We start from the raw sequence: 21,785 nt of genomic DNA on the forward strand, positions 1-21,785 counted from the left end.
AGAGGTTGCTGCCCTACCTGAGATAATAGCTACTATTTATTGAGCTCTTCTCATCTATGCACCTTCCCTAAAAATGTTTATCACCTTTTGAGCACTGGCTGTGTGTCATTTAATCTTTGTGGCAACTCCACGAGGTAGGTTCTAAAGACATCCCCATTTCACAGATGAGGCTCAGGAAGATTAAATCACTTGCCCAAGGGCACCCAGATGGTCAGTGGCGGAGCTGAGAGTTGTGCCTGATTCTTATACAAAAGCCTGTGCTCTTGACCATCATGCTTGCTGCACAACACCATTCCAATCCTAGTGAGACCTGTTTGGTGTCAGGGCAGCCAGCAGTCACTCATGGCCTAGACCCATCAGCTAAGATGCTGAAATGCTTTCTCTCCTTTTTTTTCAATGGAGTTGAAATCCACATAACATAAAATTAACTATTTTAAAGTGAACAATTGAGGAGCATTTGGTACATTCACAATGTTGTACAACTACTACCACTAATTAGGTCCAAAAATTTTCATCACCCCAAAAAGAAACTCTGTACCCATTAAGCAATAACTCCCCCATTTCCCCCTCCTACCAGCCCCTGGTAACCTCTAATCTACTTCCTGTCTCTATAAATTTGCCTAGTCTGGACATGTCATGTAAGCAGAATCCTACAATACTGGTCCTTTTGTGTCTGGCTCAATTCATTTAGCATAATGTTTTTGAGGTTCAGCCATGTTGTAGCATGTATCAATACTTTATTCCTTTTTATGGCTGAATAATAGTCCATTGGATGGATATACTCATTTTATTTATCCATTTATCGATTGATGGACATTTGGGTTGTTTACATTTATTGTGTGCCCAGGAATTTATCATAAGGAAATAACCAAGGAGATGCATAAATAATTCGTTATAAGGATATTCATTGTGTGTATATACCACAATTGGTTAATCCATTCATCCTGTGATGGACCTTAGGGCTGTTCCCACCTTTTAGCTATTGTCAATAACGCTGCTATGAACATGTGTACATATGTATTTGAGTACCAGTTGCCAATTATTTTGGGTACTTTCTTTATCATAGATTATGTCCAGGTATTATGAGAGAAGTTTCTATCCCCTTGCCCTCTGTGGGGCGCGAGTTGAGTAGTCTGTCTTTGGCAGATCTTGGAGCATGGCATGGCGAGAAGTCATTGGGCTGTGCATCCAGAGGCCTCTGATTGAGTCCTAACTCTGCCACTTACCATTTTCTTGACTCCAATTTTCTCCTGTCTGATATTTGAGCTCTGGACTTTCTTCCAGCTGTGACCCTTGATTTTTGCCCTAGACAAGATCCTGGCCCTCAAGAAACTTATAATTTTGCTGGGCAAACAAGACATGTCCCCCAAGAGACAATTCATGACCCACCACAGGTTGTGTGAAATACCAGTAATTAGTCTTACAGGTGTTTGGAGAAAGGAGTTTTCCTTTGTGTCTACCTTCTCCACTCAGCAGGAGGAAGACTTTTCAATGATTTTCAAATTTCTTACTGCAACAGCTGCTGCTGCTGCCAGTAATTTAGATGTCTTGGGCACTGCTAAGTCAGGATATTACCCACAGGGACCAAGAGCAGCAGTGAAAACAGAAATGTTACAAAGGTTGAAGTGCTGAGCTGTCAGCGAAGCCCAATTCTGGCTGCACACAGCTAGCCCTTTACTAGGAAATGAGGAGCAGCTGGCCACAGTCCCCGCCCCCCAACCTGGAGAATGGCTGCTTCCCTAAACTGAAGGAAAAGGGGCAAAAGCTTCAACACTGCCCCAGGCCATTGAAGAAACACTGCTACCACCTGCATTGCAGCATCTCCATTCATTGTCACGTCCCTTCTCTGAATTCCAGTTTAAATGTTAGTTGACAATTGGATAAAATCATATTTCAAAGAATGCACTGGACAACATGCAGCAGGGACCTATTAAAACACTGCTTTGCTGTATACAAAAATATACTCATTTTCACAGATTTAAATACTTCTCAGCTCTCTCCAAAGGACTGCATGACAGATGGTTTCAAAGTGAGTCACATTTACAAACAGCAGACAAAAATATTATTTAGCAGATTCACTAAGAGTTCTTCTGAGCCTTCTAGAGCCAATCTTGTCCCATGGGCTTTTTTATTTCTAATTTGTGGAGGCCCAACGAAAAAGTCTCTCTCTTTCCTAGCAACCTGTGTGTGTGTATCCTGGACTTGTAGAGTATAAGAACTGAAAGAAGGTCTAGAGCTATGGAGCTGGCTCCTGCATTATTTCAGAAAATAAGACCTTGGCCTGAAAAATAGGAATTATTAGCCCATCACAAACACTAAGTCACAAACGGGAGCGGGGAGAGGTTATGTGGAGGAAAGAGAGGAATAAGAGAAGAATGAACTGACAGAGGGATTGTCACAGGAGTTATGAATCATGTATGCTGCCATTTAGTAAATTATGCTTTGATTAAAGTCATCAAAACAAGGACCACCTCCTGGGCAACTCCTCTAGTTTTAAAGTTTTGTAAAGAGTTACGTGTTAACCACGTATTATGAACAGGGAATGAACCACAGACCTGGCCTGTCCTCCAGGAGCACTCACTGTTGGTAGGAACAAAAACATTAACTCGCAAGGCAGACAGCATGTGAAGATCCAGATAGCCGGTGGTCCTCATGATCAGAGGAGGGATGAGATCACTGGGCCTGCTGGGAGTGGGTCCAGGCAAGGAGAGATATCCACAGTGGAGAGACCTCAAAGGGATAGGAGGAGGCAGAGGGCATGTCAGATAAACAGAATGCCTTGAACAAAACCTAGAGCATGAGGAGCATTTGGGCATGGGCAGGGGGAGAGAATGGAGACATTTCAGCTTGCGAGAAGAGTGGAAACAGAGGTATGGGGGAGCATGTGAGCAGAACCTATGAGGTTGACAGCATGGAGCCCTATCTGGCTGGAAGGACGGGATGCTGGGCAACGTAAGTGTGACCCATCAGCTTATGGGCTCTTACTGTACCAATGAAGACTGTCTTCTTTCTGTTAGCCTTACCCTGGAAGCCAACAGTATTTATACCATCTTAAACATGTATTGACAGGGAGAAGAAGAAAAAGCCTGAGCAAAGCAACAATATATCTAGCCCAGTTTCTGATTAATAGCACAATTGTGGGTTGTCAGAGTGAAGCCATCCTGCAAGGGGTTGGTGCATTTTCATCTCTTACAGTGAAATTTTCCTGTTTATTCCTCCCACTCATGTTCTAGAGTTTTATTTATAACACTTTTTGGCCTGCTCTTTAAAGTGTGTGTGTGTGCCTCGGTGTGTGAGAGACTGACTGAGAAACTAAAGTACTCTATTGGGCTTTGAGCTTCTGGAAAGCAGGCCCCGCATACATTCCAAGTATTCTAATTATGATCCATTATGCATAAGGAGAAGCAATATAGACCGTGCCCCTCTGTTCTGGCTGCACCATCTTGCGTAGCTGCCTCCTGGGCTAATATCTATGGTCTCAGCAAGGCTGCCTGTTCCCAGGGCCATGGGGCCCTGACTCGCTGTGCTAGAAGGGCCTTCAGAGACTCGCCAAGGCCAGTCCCCTGCTATCAGGCAGGTCCAGGACCAGACCACCCACACAGGTGGCTAAAGCTGTCAAGAGAGAGGTCACCAGCCCAGCTGGGCTCCTGGCACAGAGCTGAACCAGCCCAGCAGGCAGGAAGTGCTTCCCCAGATGCATCAGGGAGGAGCAGGCCTCCTTGCCCTTGTTGGAGGCCTGGGGGTAGTGGCATCAGGCTGCAGAGGGACTGGAAGAAGAGCAGGCCTGGCTCCCACTGAGGCCAAAGTGAGCCGGGGCATCTTTCCCGGGACACGGCTGCCTTTTCAGCCCGGCCCCAAGCCTCACAATCACTTGCCCTTTCCCTGGAGTGGGGCTCAGAGCTGGCAAATCCCTCCCTCTGCACCTCTGGCCCATGGAGAGATAAAGAGCAACTCGGCACTTTCCCTGGGGCCTGGGGCTGGATAGACAGGATTGAGGTTTGTCCTCTGTTTTCTCGTGGTCTGGGTTAACTCATTCAGTGCTAGAGGGCAAAATGATATAGTGGAAAGAATCTTAGATTTGGAATTGGATAAACTTGTGTTTGAATCCTTGCTCTGCCATTTTGTTGATATGTGATCTCAGGAAAGTTATTTAATCTTTCTATAGTTTCCTCATCTGGAAAGTGGGACTAAAAATAGTGCCTTCCTCAAAGGGTGGTTGTGAAGATTAAAAGTATCTTGAACCTAATAGACAGATGACAAATATTAGCTCCCTTCATTTTTTACCTCAATGTGCCATACTGATTTTAAAAAATACATTTCCAAAAACAGATCTATCTCCATTTCTGTTGATCTAAAGATTGCTCTAAATAAATGTACCACTGCATTTTACAGTGGTACAAATAATAATAATGGTACAAGTAATAATAATAACAAATGTACCAGCCAGCATTTTGCAGTAGGGATATGTGGCCGTGATGACATGCTTTATAGTGGGATCTCATTTGTATATTCAGAACTTTTTATTCCTTTGATTTTTTTTCTGCGTCCTCTTCAAATTTATTTTTCACCATCCTGCAGAAAAGCTCCAGGTTGGACCCAGGCCTCTGAGTAAGGGGCCACTGCCATGTGGAGTGGAAGAATGCCTTCTTGTTTTTGCAGATTAATGTTTCTGAACAAATAAAAGACTGATACTACTCGTTTTCATTTAACTTTATAATAATCCTTTCTATGATATTAAATGAAATAACATATTTAAAGTGGCTGGTATAGAGTAGGCATTCAACAATTAGCAGCTGCTATTATTATTATTACTTCTATTATTATTATAAAGCAGGAGACGATAAGGGAAGACACTCCAGAGGAAAGCTTTGTCATTCCTATCCTTGACGGAATGCTGAATTCCAAATGGATATACATTACATCAAAGGCCTATTCAGTCATCTCAGCAAGATATTGAAATGCCCCCATCTGAAGTCAATGAAGTCCCCATAGTTGTCAATTTGATCCTTGAGCCTGAGACCAGAGAGAAAGAGGAGGCTGGCCAGCCTAAAGTTCTTTTTAATTGCTCCAAACAAAAGGTTAATGAGAAAGTGGAGAGGCCCTTCCTGGGGGAACACAAAGGCAGGGCCCTCCCCTCAAGGAACTTAGAATCTCCCCTTGGCTCACTTCCCTCCCTATTATACCCACTTGTATGTTGTTTTGTAAGTGTCCTTAAGTCTTTTCTCAAGAGAGTCGCTTGGAGATCGCTAATTAGGCCTGTAAACCCATCGGAGACAAGGGCCCCCGGCTTTTCTTTCTTTTGTTTCCCTCTCCCTCTCACGGTGACTAGAACAGTACTCAGCACATGGCATAGCCTCAATAGAAGTTGCTGACTGTCTGACCTTGGGGACATGGTCAACAGGCTAGTTAGAAGCCCCAGCTTAAGTTGTGTTAAGTGGCATTCACTGGTGACTGTAGCTGGCTGGCTGGCTGGCCCAGACAGAGCAAAAGGAATCACAAAGCACAAGGCTGCCAAGGGCAGTTCAGTGGAGAAAGCCAGGCTGTGAGCAGATGGGGGTGGGGGAGGTGGCAAAGCAGGGCGGCTCAGTCATCTCCCTCAGTAGATTGGATATAATTATCTCTACAACGTGTGCCCAAATACCTTCTGTGGAGTTGAGTCTTTGACAGCAAACTGCCTGTTAAAAGTGATAGAAGCCAAAGGGAACGGAGGTGGGGGCGGGGGCGGGGCTATTTTGAAAAGCCTGACCTTTTAAGATAGTTTAATACTGTAAACATCTGATATCTTCTGCTCGCTACTACCACCACCACAGTAAAGGCACTAGCTCTCTGGGGTTTTGTGTGACTCTTGCTCCTGTTGGCTAAGGATTCATTGGCCATATTAGCCAAAGCACAACATTCTGGTTGATAATGGAAGTTCAAGACAGCCTTTTTGTCTTTGCCTGGTAGAGGAGAGCATACCTAGAGTCAGAGGGATTCCTAGTGGAACCACTGAGATACTATGTGACTTAGGGACTCTCAAGTCCCCTCTTAAGATCAGTTTCCTCCCCACATAGAATCATAGGATGCAAAGGCATCTAACCAACTGAGTATCGCTACAGCCAGTGCCCAGCAAAATCTGAGAGTCAGGGAACAATGTTCCTAAAGCCTGTTGGGAGAAGAGAGCAGATTTAATCCACGTGGTTCCTGAAGGAGGGACTGGGAACAAAGGGTAGAAGTTACAAGGAGGCAGATTTCAACTCTATATAAGAAAGAGTTTTCTTGGGGGCCGGCCCACGGCCGAGTAGTTAAGGTCCCGCGCTCCCCTTCAGTGGCCCAGGGTTTCACCGTTTCGGATCCTGGGCGAGGACATGGCGTCCCACATGCCACAACTAGAGGGACCCACAACTAAAAATATACAACTATATACCAGGGGGCTTTGGGGAGAAAAAGGAAAAATAAAATCTTTAAAAAAAAAGAAAGAGCTTTCTAACCCACTAGAGCTGTGAAAATCTAAATGGCTTGCCTGCTGAGGTAGTGAGCTCCCCATGTGGGTAAGTGTTTAAGTTTCTGATTTAGTTCTAACCACATATCCTGCTTCTCTTCCCGAATTTGCAAAACCAAAGCCCTAACCTTCCCTGATTTAAAGTAACTAAATATGAGACCCTGGCATCCTAACCTCAACCTCGGTGGCTGTTAGGTCCAAGGCCACTGCCAGTCCCATCTGAAATGAGTATTTCTTCCTCGAGAAATTGAAGTAGGGTCCCCTAAGCCTGTCTCCTGGAGAGGGCATGACTCCAGACCAAGCACTTCCTGGGCTGAGTGAAGAAGCTTTTGCTTTGACCCTTAGGGAGTTGGGCACTCCAGGTGTTCGACCTTCCTTCTGTTGTCAGGCTTTCTGGGTGCTAGGCAGACCCTCTGGGGCCGGGCCAGCCAGGCCAGGCACAGCTGTAGCATCGCACCTGTTCAACCACTCTCTGAGGCAAATCTATTCTTCTGCCCCAAGGAAGAGCTGCCACCAAGCAAGCTTGGCAAGTACATACAAGACGTTCACAAACTCCAAACCATTTTTCACTAGCTTGCCAGTCCCCTAAAGGTACTCTAAGAGTAAACGACATGAAATTAGCATTCTTGACTTTTGACCCTACACAAATCTCATTCCCTGAAAGAGTGGCTCTTCACAAAGCAGAATTTAGTCATTCAGGCCTGATAGACTCAACCTGGAGATGTGCCTTTGAGAGGAAGAGTTATAGCTGAAACTGGAGTTTCACCTAAGTTTTAAGTGTATTCAGCCCTTAAGTGAATATTCATTTTAAAAGAAGCCTTCAAGACTTTTGAGTGTTACTTTCAATAATAATACTTTACATTTGAGGTAGTATCCATTTATAATTTACAAAGCATTTGCAAGCACCTGGACTTAAAGGGGCAAAGACTCAGCACACTCCTGGAACATATGTGCTCAGTGAATGTTAAGATATCAACTGAAAACTCAGATGCCGCTGTCCCATTGGGGTGCAGGCAGATTACGTATTGTCTACCCTCAGTTCACAGATGAGTAAATTGAAACCTACAGATGTTCAGTGACTTGTCCTCTCACGTCATCTGACAGTCTTGAGCTAAACAGAGAAAGCAGAAGCCATGAAGCTGAACTGAGCTCCCGTGCTGTCTGCTTAAGGCAAATGCACTGGGGGGAAGTGAGGCTTCGCCACAGCCCCCTCGCGTTGCTCTGCGCCCTGCCTCATATCTAAGCCGCAGACCTGTAGCTGTCCAGGAAGTTTGGAGGCTGAAACATCTTCTGCCACCTTCAAAGCTTGCCGTAGAGGTAAAGGAAAAGCTTTTCATTATTTTAGTAACTCAATAACCCAGATATTTTCCTGAGTTTCTTTGCTGTTTTTGTTAGATTTGAGAAAGACTTCATCGTTGTAAGGTTCTTTTTGGTTTTTAAAGTGTCTTTTTTTTTATTACGATTATGATAGTTTACAACGTTGTGAAATTTCAGTTGTACATTGTTGTCAGTCATGTTGTAGGTGCACCACTTCACCCTTTGTGCCCTCCCCCCACCCCCCCTTTCCCCTGGTAACCACCGATCAGTTCTCTTTGTCTATATGTTAATTTCCACCTATGAGTGGAGTCATACAGAGTTCCTCTTTCTCTGTCTGGCTTATTTCACTTAACATAATACCCTCAAGGTCCATCCATGTAAAGTGTCTTTTTTAAAGAGCCTTTCCCTTTTTTTTTTTTTTAAGAGGGAAGACTCTAAATCTGGTAATGTCCCAACTTCTCTGGCTGGCTTTTAAATAAAGCTTTCACCTAGGCCCCTTGATTGTTTACTTCCTATTGTGCTGGCTCAGGGCCTGCTTTCATGCACTTCCATGAGTGGGTACAAAGACCCTGTGGGTCCCTCCCAGCCACCACCACCTCCCCAGTGCCCTTGAGGACATCAAGAGCTTCCTTTCCAGGAGTTCCTGTGAGAGTTGCAGTGCTGAGCTGATCACCAACTTGGGCCAAACGCGTCCCAGGGCTGAGCCTTTGAAGGAAAGCTGGGAAGGTGACCACAACCACTTCTCCTTTGCCCCATATACTTATGGGCTAGGAGAGGAGACAGTAATGGGACAACTGTCTCGTGGCATAGCTGGAAACAGAGTCACGAAGGAGAATCTGTGAGGAAATTCTTACCAATGTGAGCAGCAGAGAAGATGTTTGCGAGTGAGGCATCACCATTTGTTGAGGGCCTGCTAGGTGTTACTTGTTTGTTTCTAGCTGCTTTCTTATGTTACCTCATTTAGTCCTCCTAGCAACCTCCTGAGATAGATGTTACTATTGTACAGATGAAGAAACAGAGGCCCTGAGAGGGGCAGTCACCTGCCCAAGGTCACACAGCTGGCTCTCCGGGTATTCCTGTGTGTCTCACTTCAGCGCTTACACACTCTGGGCTTTGCTGCAGCATGCCAGCTGCCCCAACACTACCTGACAGGAGAGGGAGGAGACAGAAGATGCTTTTCCTTCCTGGGTTTCTGCAGTTTGCATGCACAACACGGAGCTGCGCTGCTCCTCTGATTGGTGCCTGTCGGCCTCTTCCTGTGTTGACCCCCCAGGTACCCCAGGAACACACAGTCTTTAGTGTGCATGGCTCCCTCTCCCCTCCCCCGTCCTACAAGCTGGAGCTCTTATCCTAGAATTCAACCCTCCCCGGAAGCAGGAATCTATGTGCTAATGTGTTAATCCTCCTATTCAAAAGGTCGCTACTTCCCTACTGTGGGGACCAGCAGCAGTCTACAACCTGGCCCATACAGTATTTCTGTCCTGGGGTGAGCCTTGTTCCAGCCTAATTATAGCACAAAGAGGAGTTTAGACCCACTCATGCGGTTGTTTAAATTTACTGGGAGCAAATGGGGCTGGAGGATTTGGAAGGTAGCAATACGGTCCCAACTTCCAAGTTACTGGAGACCACGTGATGGCCAGGGCTCTTAGGGAAATTAAGAAGGCGAAGAGAGGAGAGTCATGCAGGTGTGCCCTAGCCCGCGGGATACCCCCAAGGGGCAGGAAAGTGTCGGCAAATTACCCTACCTGGGGTCAGGATGGGCCTTCTAGAGGAATGCGGCCCTCCCTCTGGCATGCCATGGGAGCCTTTAAAAAGTTTGCCTCTGTTGTGGGAATCTTTCTTCCCTGTGTGGGAAAGAACTGGGCTCAAGTTTCAACCAGGCCTTTCTGAGAAGGCCCAGAAAGAAGGGAATGGTGAGAACAAGCAACCAGGGTCTTTCACAATGGTGGCCTTGCTATCCAGCTGGGGCTTCGTGAAGGACATAGGCCAGGTAGAGTCATGGGCATTTGCTTTTACTTTGTTGAGCAAATGAAACAGAGAAGAACTGGGAGAGGGTAAGCGTATCACATTCTGTTCCTCTCCTGCCTCTCTTGAGCAGCTGTGATATGGCAGTACCAGGAGGAGGAGTGAGTCCTGGTCACTGGACCTGGGAGGCTGCTGAAAGGATCAGTGATTGAGGGGAAGGAGCACTGGACTGGGAGTCAAGAGTTAGGCATCCAAGGGGCCGGCCCAGTGGCTCAGCGGTTAAGTGTGCACGTTCCGCTTCGGTGCCCCGGGGTTCAATGGTTCAGATCCCAGGTGCGGACATGGCACCACTTGGCAAGCCATGCTACGGCAGGCATCCTACATAGAAAGTAGAGGAAGATGGGCATGGATGTGAGCTCAGGGCCAGTCTTCCTCAGCAAAAAGAGGAGGATTGGCAGCAGATGTTAGCTCAGAGCTAATCTTCCTCAAAAAAAAAAAAAAAAATAGAGTTAGGCGTCCAATCTCTTCCAGTCTCTGGCCCAGTGTCTTTCTTCATCTATACTCTAAGCAGGTTGGACTAGCTCATTGCTAAGGACCTTTTCAGCTCCAATATTCCAAAACGTACCTCCTGAGGAGAGTTTCTAGAAGACGAAAGATAGGATAGGACATGAGACTGGAAAACACAGAGGACCCTTCTCCCTGGTGAGTCAAAACTAGGATGCCAGGGTGGTTGCTGCTGCCGTGGTGAGCAGCCTCATCTCCACTGTTCACCCCTCCTGAAGCACTCCTGTGAGGCCATAGATAACCAGCTATGGCTGCCCCTGGGGCTCCTTGGGGCCCACTGAAGAGCCACGAGTTTACTGTTGCCCTGTAAAGACCTTCTGACTGGCAAAAGGCCCAAGAACCTTATGAACAAGCTGGACAGAGTGAGAAAAAAAATGCACCAAAATGTATCAGTGGTTGTAGCAGTCGTGAGATTAGGGATAATGAATTTTTCCTCTTTTCCTTGTCCAACTTTTCAAGAAGGTGGTTATATTGATTTTTCTAAAAATTCCTTTGCTAAAAGAAAGTTTGCCAGGGGCCATGATCAATAGGTGGCAAGGTGACTGGGCCCTTGACTGGGCTGAGGTTTACTTTGGAATTGTACCATCCAATGTGCTAACCACTACCCACATGTAGCTATTTAAATGTCAATTAATTGAATCTAAGACAAATTAAGAATTGAGTTCGTCAATTGCACTAGGCACATTTCAAGTGCTTAGCAGCCACGTGTGCTAATGGCTACCATATTGGACAGCACAGATATAGAATTTTTCCATCATCTCAGAAAGTTCTACTGAATAGTGCTGCTTTGAAACATCTATGAAAATAGGTTTGAAAGTCAAAGTCATATCAGAGGTTTGCTAACGGTACACCAGCCCTACTAAAGAGATCAAATGTCTTTAAAGCACCTACTTGGAATCCTTTGCTCATGGTAATGTGATTGTTCTACTTTATTTTCTTGTATTTATTCAAAGAGGTAAACCCGACCTCTTTGGGTAACACTTTATTAGTTGTTACTATTATTGCATGATTGAAAGCAATAAAATCGTAATTCTTCAAGGCATGATCTTATTGCTTTTAAGGTAGTAACTGATCTCGGCTCATCCTTCTGGACTCCAGCTTTCCCCATCATTCTATAAGACAACCAGCCCTTTGAGAGGCTGCTATTTTGCAGGATGGGTGAGATCTCCTGGTAAATCTTGAAATGCCTGATAGGATCCCAAAGTTAGTTGTTGTCCCCACACCTTGCTCACAGAAAACTAGGCCTTATAGTGGGGAGTGGGGGTGTAGGGCAGAGTGGAGGTGGAGTGGAGGGGTGGGAAGTGGGGAGAAGCCCAAGCAACAATGGCATTTGACTATTATCCTAATGTTTCCATGAGATTAAAAAAATCCTCTTTATAAGGAGATTGGGAGCCCCCAGAGATCCTGGTCTTTCCTTCTGACCCCTACCTTACTAAGAGAGAACACCTTTGCTGGATTCTTGCTGTGGCCTCACCCATTAAAACTCCTCAGGGCAGTGTAACCAGTTTAAAGGGCCAGGCTACTTTGGCCAGGCCCTTTGCTAGGCACTGTGGACTGAAAAATGAGCAAGAGACAGTGCCTGCACTCAAGGAGATGACACTTTAGCAGGGCATACAGACATCTAAGCAACGTATTTCAACCCAGTGTGGTAGGTGCTATGTACAGACATGTACAAGATGCTGTGGGAGCATAGAAAAGGGAATGCTGCGTTCTGAATGTAGAAATAAGGGAAGATTCCTGGAGATGACATGAGAACTAAATAAAGGGTGAGTAGAAGTTCACTAGCCAAGAAGGGGTGAGAGTTAGGTGTTCAGGGGAGAAGCATGGAGGCATCTATCAATCTGGCCTTGGGTGGGAGGAGCAAAGACTGAAAACAGTTTGCCTTGGCTCAAGTGGAGTAGGGGACACCTGGGTCATTGGCTTGGCATGCCAGGCTACAGAGGACCCTATGAGGAGTTTGGACTTGATCTTGATGACAATGGAAACACACTGGAAGGCATACTGGTGGGGATAGACTAGAGGGAAATAGGTCTGGATGGAAAAAGTCAGTGGAGTGTCAGAGGCCCTATTTCTACTCCCAAGACACTTTGGATTTCTTGAATCACTCACTCAAGGTCACTCAGCTTCCAACCAAGTTGTATCTGTCTCTATGGTATATTCCATTGTCTCTGAGACTTTATGGCAGGTAACAGCCTAGGAATTAGCCAATAGGCTAATTTCCATTCATTTAACTGGTTTATATGAATGATACAAGGTACAAGGCACAGTGCTAAGCAATCTGGGAAATATAAAGAAGAATAAGGCATGGCCACTGCCCACAACTCTCCTGCTTTCTGAATAATTTGGAAACATATCAGAGGGTTTGACTGTAATATAAACAGTAGTGAATATAACAGTACTCTAAGACATCTAAACATGTTTAGAAATATAACGACTTCTAATAATAACTTCAGTAATACAAATGCTTCAACAAGGAAATAATATGAGTTTAGGTGGAAATTTGTTCTACCAAGACTAAAATATGATATTTAGGTCTTCTGATTGACCCAGAGAAGAGAGAACATGATCAGAAGTCCTAGCTAGCAAGTTCCTTTTATGGCTTTGGGCATATCCGCTCTCTGTACACAAGTTTGTTCTTCTGAAAAGTAAAGACAGATCTATGTCTGACAAGGCTATGCTAGAAAATTTACTATCAAGTCTCATTAACTATTTCAGTATACACTTATATATGCAAGACATTTCCTTTTATGTTCTTTTTTTCTTTTAAAAAGAATTTTCCCCTTACTCTATTTCTCAGGAGGATTTGGTTCTCTTTCCCCCTATGATTTCCAGAACATTTCAAAACTCTTCAAATGAAAACATGCGAGTCATGACTTGTGGGTAGCAAGTTAGGACTTGTGGGGACAGCTGGGGGAGGGCAAACTCTGAGATCTGCCAGCAATTGTTTTCCCCCTTGATTTGAACGAAGGGAAAGATCATGTTATTTATACAGCATAAGGTTCCAGATTTTCAGGAATGAAATCCGAGCCCAGCATGTCAACATATTGGTCTGGTCTGTCTTGGAATCTACAGTAGATGGATTTCTTTGTGCTGGGAAACATTAGGAAGGTCAATATTCTTTTCTGATTTTTTTTCTTTTAAGAAAAGGGTTCATTCTCACACTCTAAAGTGGTGGTATTAGATATCATCCAGATAATACACTCAATGGTTGCGCCGACTTCAGTTTCAAACATAAAGCCCCAGGGCAAACAGCTTTTATGTATTCAGTTACATGTTCTTTACTTCACAGATAATGTTTTTCCACAAATACTCCCAGCTTGGGAGGAAATACAGAAGTGAACAATCAAACGAAATAAAAATAATAGTGAAGTTAATAACGAGTCCCAAATTGCAATGAACCTACAGAGACATCAACCTGTGCTTCTCAATTAACCGCGAGTTGCCCCAGAAAGGTGAACTTGATAGAAGCAGCAAGTTGGGCAGAGGCCACCTGGCAAGGGTGGGTGGCTGGCCCTGAGGGGGTAGTGGAAAGAGCACTGGGCTGGGGATCACAGGACTAGACTTTAAGGCCTGCCGTCTTTCAGATGAGCCCTGCAACAAGGTATAAACACTTCCCCTCGCTGGCTTTCAGTTTCCTCATCTTCAAAAGAAAGGGGTTGGCCTAAACCTAGAGGAAAGGGCACGGCTCTGGAGCCCGACAGCTGGAGGTCTGCCTCCTGGCTCTGCCACTGGCCAGTGTGTAACCTTGGACAGTTATTTTTCTGAGCCTCAGTTCCCTCCCCTGTAAAATCAAGGACAATAATGCCTTCCTGACTGAGCTATCCTGAGGATTAAAGGGATAGTGTTTTTAAAGTGTCTGGCACATAGTAGGCAGTACTCAGGAAACTTGAGTTCCTTTCCGGCTTCCTTTTTAAGTCTCTTCCAGCTCTAAAACACTCTGGCCCCAATCCAGTTCCTTTGTCATCAAAATCCAGTCCATGGCTTAGAAAAAGCCCTAATTCCCAATCACTGCAGGAGCACACACACCTGAATTGCTTCTTTCAGTTTTCCAAATTGCCACTAAAACTTTCTTCCTGGGAAGTATTTGCCCCAATTCACCGTCTCTTAAAGTGTGTAGCCACAGTTTTTCTTCCCTGATTCTACTTCAACTTCCCTTCCCCCCGGCAGTGGCGGAGGGAAATTTAGGGCAAAAGGGACTGCCCCAGGGCAGAACTCCTCTGAGCCTCCCATTTCCGCTCCTCCAGGTGTTTCGCTGCAAGCCCAAGATTTAGCAAGTGTTTCCCACGTAGGAAGAGCGCAGACCCGGCCCATCTTCCAGGCTCTGGCTTTGGGATTAGTGGGTCCAAAAATAGGGTCCCCTGGGGGCTTGGTTTCTTGGTGGTTTGACTACAAGGCGTGGATGGCGGGCTGCTGCGAGGTGGTCCTTCTCGGGGAAGGGAGCTCCTTGTTCTGAACTCCTTAATTCCAGGGAAGCTTCAGATGTATGTTTATAAAAGTAACATATATAATTTATATATATTTATAACAGTCATATAACCACATTACAGAACCTTTGAAAAGTAGAGAAAAAGAAAAACCCCTCCCTATTCATAATTACAACTCTTAAACGCACACACTGGCAGTATTTTGCTGGGTTTTTTAAAAAGTTTTTTCCCCCAATGCTTTTATGTATTTGTTTACACACACGCACATGCTTGTTTGTACCTTGCTTTTCATGCTATTAACTTTTCTAGGTAGATACTTAATAGTTATTACTATTTTAGTAACTGCAGACTACCCCTAGAAGATTCAGTATCACTTCTTTTACAGTTTTTCTGTTGTTGGCCTCTTTAGAAGATTTCCAAAGTTTCTCTATTGTAACTAACATTACAATGAATATATATTAGCGTAATGCATTTTCACTCAAATTTCTTACTGTTTCCCCAAAGTCATCTAGAAATTGGAATATGGGGTTAATGAGTATGTTTATGGCCCCGTGAATCCTGCCCAAATGCTTTCCAAAGGGTTGAACCAATCTACACTCTTACGTAGAGTGGGTGTGAGTGTCCTTTCATCACGCCCTTTCCAGCACAGGCTATCATCTTTTTAAAAATGCTGGTTGTTTTTTTCAGGTTAACTGTGCTTTCATTTACAGTGAGAGGAACCCTTTTCCCCCCTTGAGTTTGATTACTAGTTTTTTCTGGTTTTGTTTTTTTAAGCAAGCCTTTTGAAGTGAGGGGGATTTGAATGAAGAAAGATGGCTTAGTGAATAAAAACTGGGAGGTTGTCCCACTAACGATGTTAAAGGAGAAACGGCAGTGGAAGAAGTGAATGAAAGTTCTCCATGGACAGGAAAGGGCAGGAGGAATAGGGAATGAGTTTGGGAGGGGCTACATGGTGGAACCAAGCCCCTTGATGTGGTCCAGCCGCAGGTGTGAGAAAGATGTACTTAGAAGCAGCGGTTTGGACCAATTGAAAGCAAAAGAGGCTGGACTCCAGACATGAAATCAGCATCAGGATTTGGCGAAGAGATGAAAGAGAAGTGAATTTTGGATTAAAGAAATGACAGTCTATCAGGTAAGCGGGGCAGGGAATCCTCCACTCTGACTCTCATTTATTGAACACTTTCCCTGTGCCCAGATACTTTTTGGAGGCTATCTCAAGGAATCCTCACAATAACCCAAGGGGAGTTGTAATATCATTATCTTCACTTTATAGATGTGGAAACTGAGGGTTGAAGGGGTTCAGTGTCGCAGCCAAGGCCTTACATGTATTTCAAGTGGGAGAAATGAGAGTTTGCAACCATGCCTTCCTACTACAAACCTAGCACCTTCAGGATCAAGAACAAGGTTTGAATAAAGGACAGAAGAGAAACAGCATTTAGCCAGATCATGAAAGCCTGGGGATCAGGCCTGGGCAGAGAAAAGCGGGAGAAACCAATGGCCCACATCCCCAAATTCTTTTGTGAGTGTGAGCTGAGGGCTGCTGGATTCCCAGCCTGAATTTGAATAGGTTGTCCCCCTGAGCAAGGCCTAACAAGGATTCCGATTCTAAATCCTCAGTTATTTGAAGGCCTGGTGTCTTAAAGCTTAGCCACTGCCTCATTCAGGATGCCGACTCCTCGTAGGACCAGCCTAGTGAATGTGAGATTGCCTAAAAACTCTCTACTCTCCCCTAGGTCGATGAGAGAATGTGTCTCCTGCTCAATTTAGAGTCCCTTCTCTCTCCCAATTAAAGTGCGAACTCTGCCGGGCTTAGAGGGTTTGTGGCAGACAAAGCCAGGGTTAAGTTTCCAAAGGCGCTTGTCTCCTCGCCCCTTATTTCAACTCCTCGTTATTTCACTTAAAAATGTCGTCGGGTTTGGAACATAGATTGTTCGACTGGTCACCAATACAAATGTCTTCCCATTTTACCACTTTCTATTCTGCACCGTCTTCAAAAGCATGGTTGTGCAGCACACATCATTTGGAGATCTGAGTAACAGAGGAGAGCCATGGAACTAGGGAAATGGCTTAGTTTGGCTGGTTTCGAGGCCTGGGTTTCCAGAACTCCCATACTCAGCCCTCAGCAAGGAAGGAAACCCAGCTGGCCCATTGTCTTCAGAGACCAAACAACCTTTTGTGTAAAACAACGGTAATATTTTGGTCTTCGTCTTCGTATTCTCTCTATATTTGTTTATTTATTTATGGAAGGGCCCAAAATGTTAGCATCAACATGACATGTTGCTGGGTAGTGCTATTATAGCAAATCTTTTAGATTTTTTTTTTTTGGAAGAACAAAAGCCAAGTTTTTATTTGTTCATTTCTTGCATTTGGACTACCCCTCAATGATACCCTTGGCCTGAGACTCTTTGCTGTGGTCCTTCACTACCGCACAGCTGCAACCAACCACAGTGCGGGATTTTCCCTCTCTATCAGTTTTACAGAGGCCTACCCATTCTCCTGGTTTCTTGTTGTCATCGACCTTAACTAGGTTGATTTGATGTTTAGTACAAAGGGCCTCCACCAACTTGACACACGCAGGCTCATCACAGTTGGAAACAAGCATTCAAAGATGAGCTTGGTGCTTGTCTAAGGCTTTGGCAGCATCGCGAATCCCATGTGCTGTGACGGCCTACATCGTGGATGAGGGTGGGCTTCAGCGCCTTTTGTAAAGCAGTAATAGCTTCCACTCTACCTCCAGCCACAATGCCTTCCTCGGCCGTGGCGGTGCCCTACAGGTGGAGCCAAGTCTTGACAGCATCGTGCCTCTACCTTGCTGTGACTTCGCGGCGGCGGCAGGAAGGACTAGATCTTTCATTATACTTTCTCCTGTTTTCCAAAAATTTCCATAGCAAGGATGATTTGCTTTGATATTTGGAAAAACGGAAGAAAACAGTAAGGGTTATTTATTTAAAATGCATTTTATTCAGGCCCATGAAGGTGATCAATCACCTAGCTATTTTTTTTTTTGAGGAAGATTAGCCCTGAGCTAACATCTGCTGCCAGTCCTCCTCTTTTTGCTGTGGAAGACTGGCCCTGAGCGCACATCCGTGCCCATCTTCCTCCGCTTTCTATGTGGGACGCCTACCACAGCATGGCTTTGCTAAGTGGTGCCATGTCCGCACCCAGGATCCGAACCGGCAAACCCCAGGCCGCCGAAGTGGAACGTGGGCACTTAACTGCTGCGTCACTGGGCCAGCCCCTCCTAGCGTATTTTTATGTCGCATTTAAAATGTGCTGGCTTGGAGCTAGGCACTGGGGGGTAGGGAGATTCAAAGGGAAAGGCGTGACTGTTTCATTGAGGGCACCATTTACCAGATAGACTTTTGATGTTTACTCTTTTTTTATTTAAGATTTTATTTTTCCTTTTTCTCCCCAAAGCTGCCTGCTACATAGATGTGCATTTTTAGTTGTGGGTCCTTCTAGTTGTGGCATGCTGGTTGCCACCTCAGCATGGCTTGATGAGCGGTGCCATGTCTGTGCCTAGGATCCGAACTGGAGAAACCCTAGGCCGCCAAAGGAGAGTGCACGAACTTAACCACTCCGCCATGGGGCTGGCCCGGTGACGTTTACTCTTTTCATCCTCCAACAATCCTGAGAGGTTTGTCTTCACTAGTACTAGTAACACAGATGAGGAAACCAAGGCTCCAAAACACCATACTTCAGAGTTAAGTTAGTGGAAACTTATGCACAGTAAGTAGGTCTGCCTACTTCAGAACTTGTGCTCATTAAGTATATACCGTTTTTCTCTCGTAATATATAGATTCATACATATACAATATGATTCCTAGCATTTTGAAACTTGTAGTCTAGTTGAGACGATAAATACAAATACAGATACAGATACAAATAAAAATGCAGGCAGTCCCTGGTTTATGGACACTCATCACAGACAGAAGTCCCTTGCGTATCCCAGCTGGAAACTCCACCTGTTGGGTGTTTTGGAAGGGTGGACTGGGCAGCAGGGAACTTGGCTTTTATCTGCCCCAGCCATGCCTCTGAAGTTTCTATGCTTTGACCATGGCTAGAATCCACCATTGCTGTCCCAAATCATCAGATTGCAAATTTATGTTTCATTCCATTCTGCCTTCAACAATTAAAGCAGTTCTCCTTCTTCTTTTTTTTTGGTGAGGAAGATTGACCCCGAGCTAACATCTGTTGCCAGTCTTCCTCTTTTTGCTTGAGGAAGATCGTTGCTGAGCTAACATCTGTGGCAATCTTCCTCTATTTTTTAAATGGGACACTGCCAAAGCATGGCTTGATGAGTGGTGCATAGGTCCGTGCCCAGATCCCAACCTGTGAACCCCGGACTGCCAAAGCTTAACCACTATCCCACCGCCATTGGGTCAGCCCCTAAAGCAGTTCTTCTCAAACTTTAATGTGCATACGAATCATCTGGGAATCTTATTAAAATGCAGATTTTAAGTGAGTGGGTGTGGAGCTGGGGCTGAGAGTCTGCATTTCTAATAAGCTTTCAGGTGATGCTGAAAATGCTAGTTTGAGGATTGGGTAGCAGGCATTAAGGAGTTAAATGAGCTAACCCGGACCTAAACCTCAATCCTGTCTATCCAGCCCCAGGCCCCAGGGAAAGTGCCGAGTTGCTCTTTATCTCTCCATGGGCCAGAGGTGCAGAGGGAGGGATTTGCCAGCTCTGAGCCCCACTCCAGGGAAAGGGCAAGTGATTGTGAGGCTTGGGGCCGGGCTGAAAAGGCAGCCGTGTCCCGGGAAAGATGCCCCGGCTCACTTTGGCCTCAGTGGGAGCCAGGCCTGCTCTTCTTCCAGTCCCTCTGCAGCCTGATGCCACTACCCCCAGGCCTCCAACAAGGGCAAGGAGGCCTGCTCCTCCCTGATGCATCTGGGGAAGCACTTCCTGCCTGCTGGGCTGGTTCAGCTCTGTGCCAGGAGCCCAGCTGGGCTGGTGACCTCTCTCTTGACAGCTTTAGCCACCTGTGTGGGTGGTCTGGTCCTGGACCTGCCTGATAGCAGGGGACTGGCCTTGGCGAGTCTCTGAAGGCCCTTCTAGCACAGCGAGTCAGGGCCCCATGGCCCTGGGAACAGGCAGCCTTGCTGAGACCATAGATATTAGCCCAGGAGGCAGCTACGCAAGATGGTGCAGCCAGAACAGAGGGGCACGGTCTATATTGCTTCTCCTTATGCATAATGGATCATAATTAGAATACTTGGAATGTATGCGGGGCCTGCTTTCCAGAAGCTCAAAGCCCAATAGAGCACTGAGCACACTTTTTGCTAGTCTACCATCTATAGCATTGTTTCTTTGGGAAATGTTTCCAATTCCCAAACAGCACTTAACTGCATGCTGGGAACTGCCTGCGCAGAGAGGACGAGAAGCAGTGTAAGGCAGTGCTCACTAAGAGTCAGAGGAACTGTTCGGAGAATACGTGTTATAGGAGTTCAGAAGAGGGGGAGAGGACCGTGGGCTGGGTGTTGACAGAAGACTTCCTGGAGCAGGGGAGCATGACCTATGCCTTTCAGGAGGAAAAGGGGTGCTAAACATGAGGAAGGAGTTGGGTGCTCACTACTACACATGCTGGGAGAAATGGATTAAGGCCTTCAGGCTGGAGTCAAGGGATGTCAGGCCCGATGGGATTGGAAGAAGTATTGTCTACAGAGCTTTCTTATGGGAGGACAAGGAGAAACACAATTTATCATTATCACCGTGGGCCGGGCACTTTACCTACATTATCTCTGTTCTTCGTAGGACCCCAGAAAGATAGGAGGTATCCTCATTGCTTACATGAGGAAATAGCTTCATAGAGGTTAAATGAGGTTCTTGAGTCTGCCCAGATGGGAAGCGCTAGAAGCAGAATTTGAATCCAGGTCTGTGTGGGTGTTTGCATGACGCTGTGCTTTCTTACTCCTGCACATGTCCCTGACTCATATGTTGGGCTTAAAAACACTCAGGGAAGTCTATGTTTCTGAAACTCTTCCAAAGGCCACCTGGCCCAGATCCTTGAAAATCAGAGGCCATGGTAACTGTCTTAGCTTCCTAGGGCTGCCGTAAGAAATGACCAGAAACTGGATGGTTTAAAACAATGGAAATATATTTTCTCACAGTTCTCGAGGCCAGGAGTCTGAAATCAGTGTTGGCAAGGCCATGCTTCCTCCGAAGCCTCCAGGGGAGTATCCTGTGTTAGTCACTCTTCTCCAGAGAAACAGAACCAATAGGATTTACGTCGAGAGAGATAAGGAGATTTATTATAAGGAATATAGAGGCTGGCAAGTCCAGAATCTGCAGGGTGGGCCAACAGGCTAGAGACCTGGGAAAGCCAGTCTTCCAGCGAGTCTGAAGGCAGTCTGCTGTAGAACCGCGAAGAGCTAATATCTCAGATCAAGTCTAAAGGCCATCTGCTAGAGATTCGCTCTTGCTTGGGGGAGGCGGGTCGTTCTTTTTGTTTTATTCAGACTTTGAACTGATTGGATGAAACCTACCTAAATTATGGAGGGCACTCTGCTTTACTCAAAGTCCACTGATTTAAATGTGAATCTCAGCCAAAACAACCTTACAAAACACCCAGAATAATGTTTGACCAAATATCTGTACATCCTGTGTCCCAGCCAAGTTGACACATAAAATTAACCATCACACCTTCCTTACCTCTTCCAGCTTCTGGTGGCTTCAGGCGTCCCTTGTCTTGGGACTGCGTGATTCCAGTCTCTGCCTCCATCTTCACATGGCTTTCTCCCCTGTGTGTCTGTGTCCCAAATCTCCCTCTGTCTTTCTCTTGTAAGGCTACCTGTCATTGGATTTAGGGCCCACCCTAAATCTAGGACGCTCTCATCTCAAGATACTTAGCCTGGTTACATCTGCAAAGACCTTTTTCCAAATACGGTCACAATACAGCTTCTGGAGGTTAGGATATGGATATGTATCTTTTTGGAGGCCACCATTCAACCCACTAAAGTGGTACTCCCCCATGGGAATCTAGGGAGTTCTGCTGGCATGGCCACTTCCTAGCATCAGGTAACAACAATAAAAA

The 21,785-nt window shown here is 45.6% G+C and overlaps 1 long non-coding RNA gene and 1 pseudogene across 1 annotated transcript in view; one reads left to right on the top strand and one right to left on the bottom strand.

Annotated features, from left to right (window-relative positions):
- Positions 1-7,545: 7,545 nt before the first annotated feature.
- LOC138921953 (uncharacterized) overlaps positions 7,546-21,785 on the top strand; it is a 39,281-nt gene continuing 25,041 nt past the window's right edge. The window contains exons 1-2 of the long non-coding RNA XR_011434998.1: positions 7,546-7,798; positions 15,733-15,883. This is a non-coding gene — a long non-coding RNA (uncharacterized lncRNA). The remainder of the gene's footprint in view (positions 7,799-15,732; positions 15,884-21,785) is intronic.
- On the bottom strand, positions 17,105-19,129 carry LOC100630239 (small ribosomal subunit protein eS12-like; annotated as a pseudogene).

This window comes from Equus caballus, chromosome X, assembly GCF_041296265.1.
Source record: "Equus caballus isolate H_3958 breed thoroughbred chromosome X, TB-T2T, whole genome shotgun sequence".
NCBI lineage: Eukaryota > Metazoa > Chordata > Mammalia > Perissodactyla > Equidae > Equus > Equus caballus.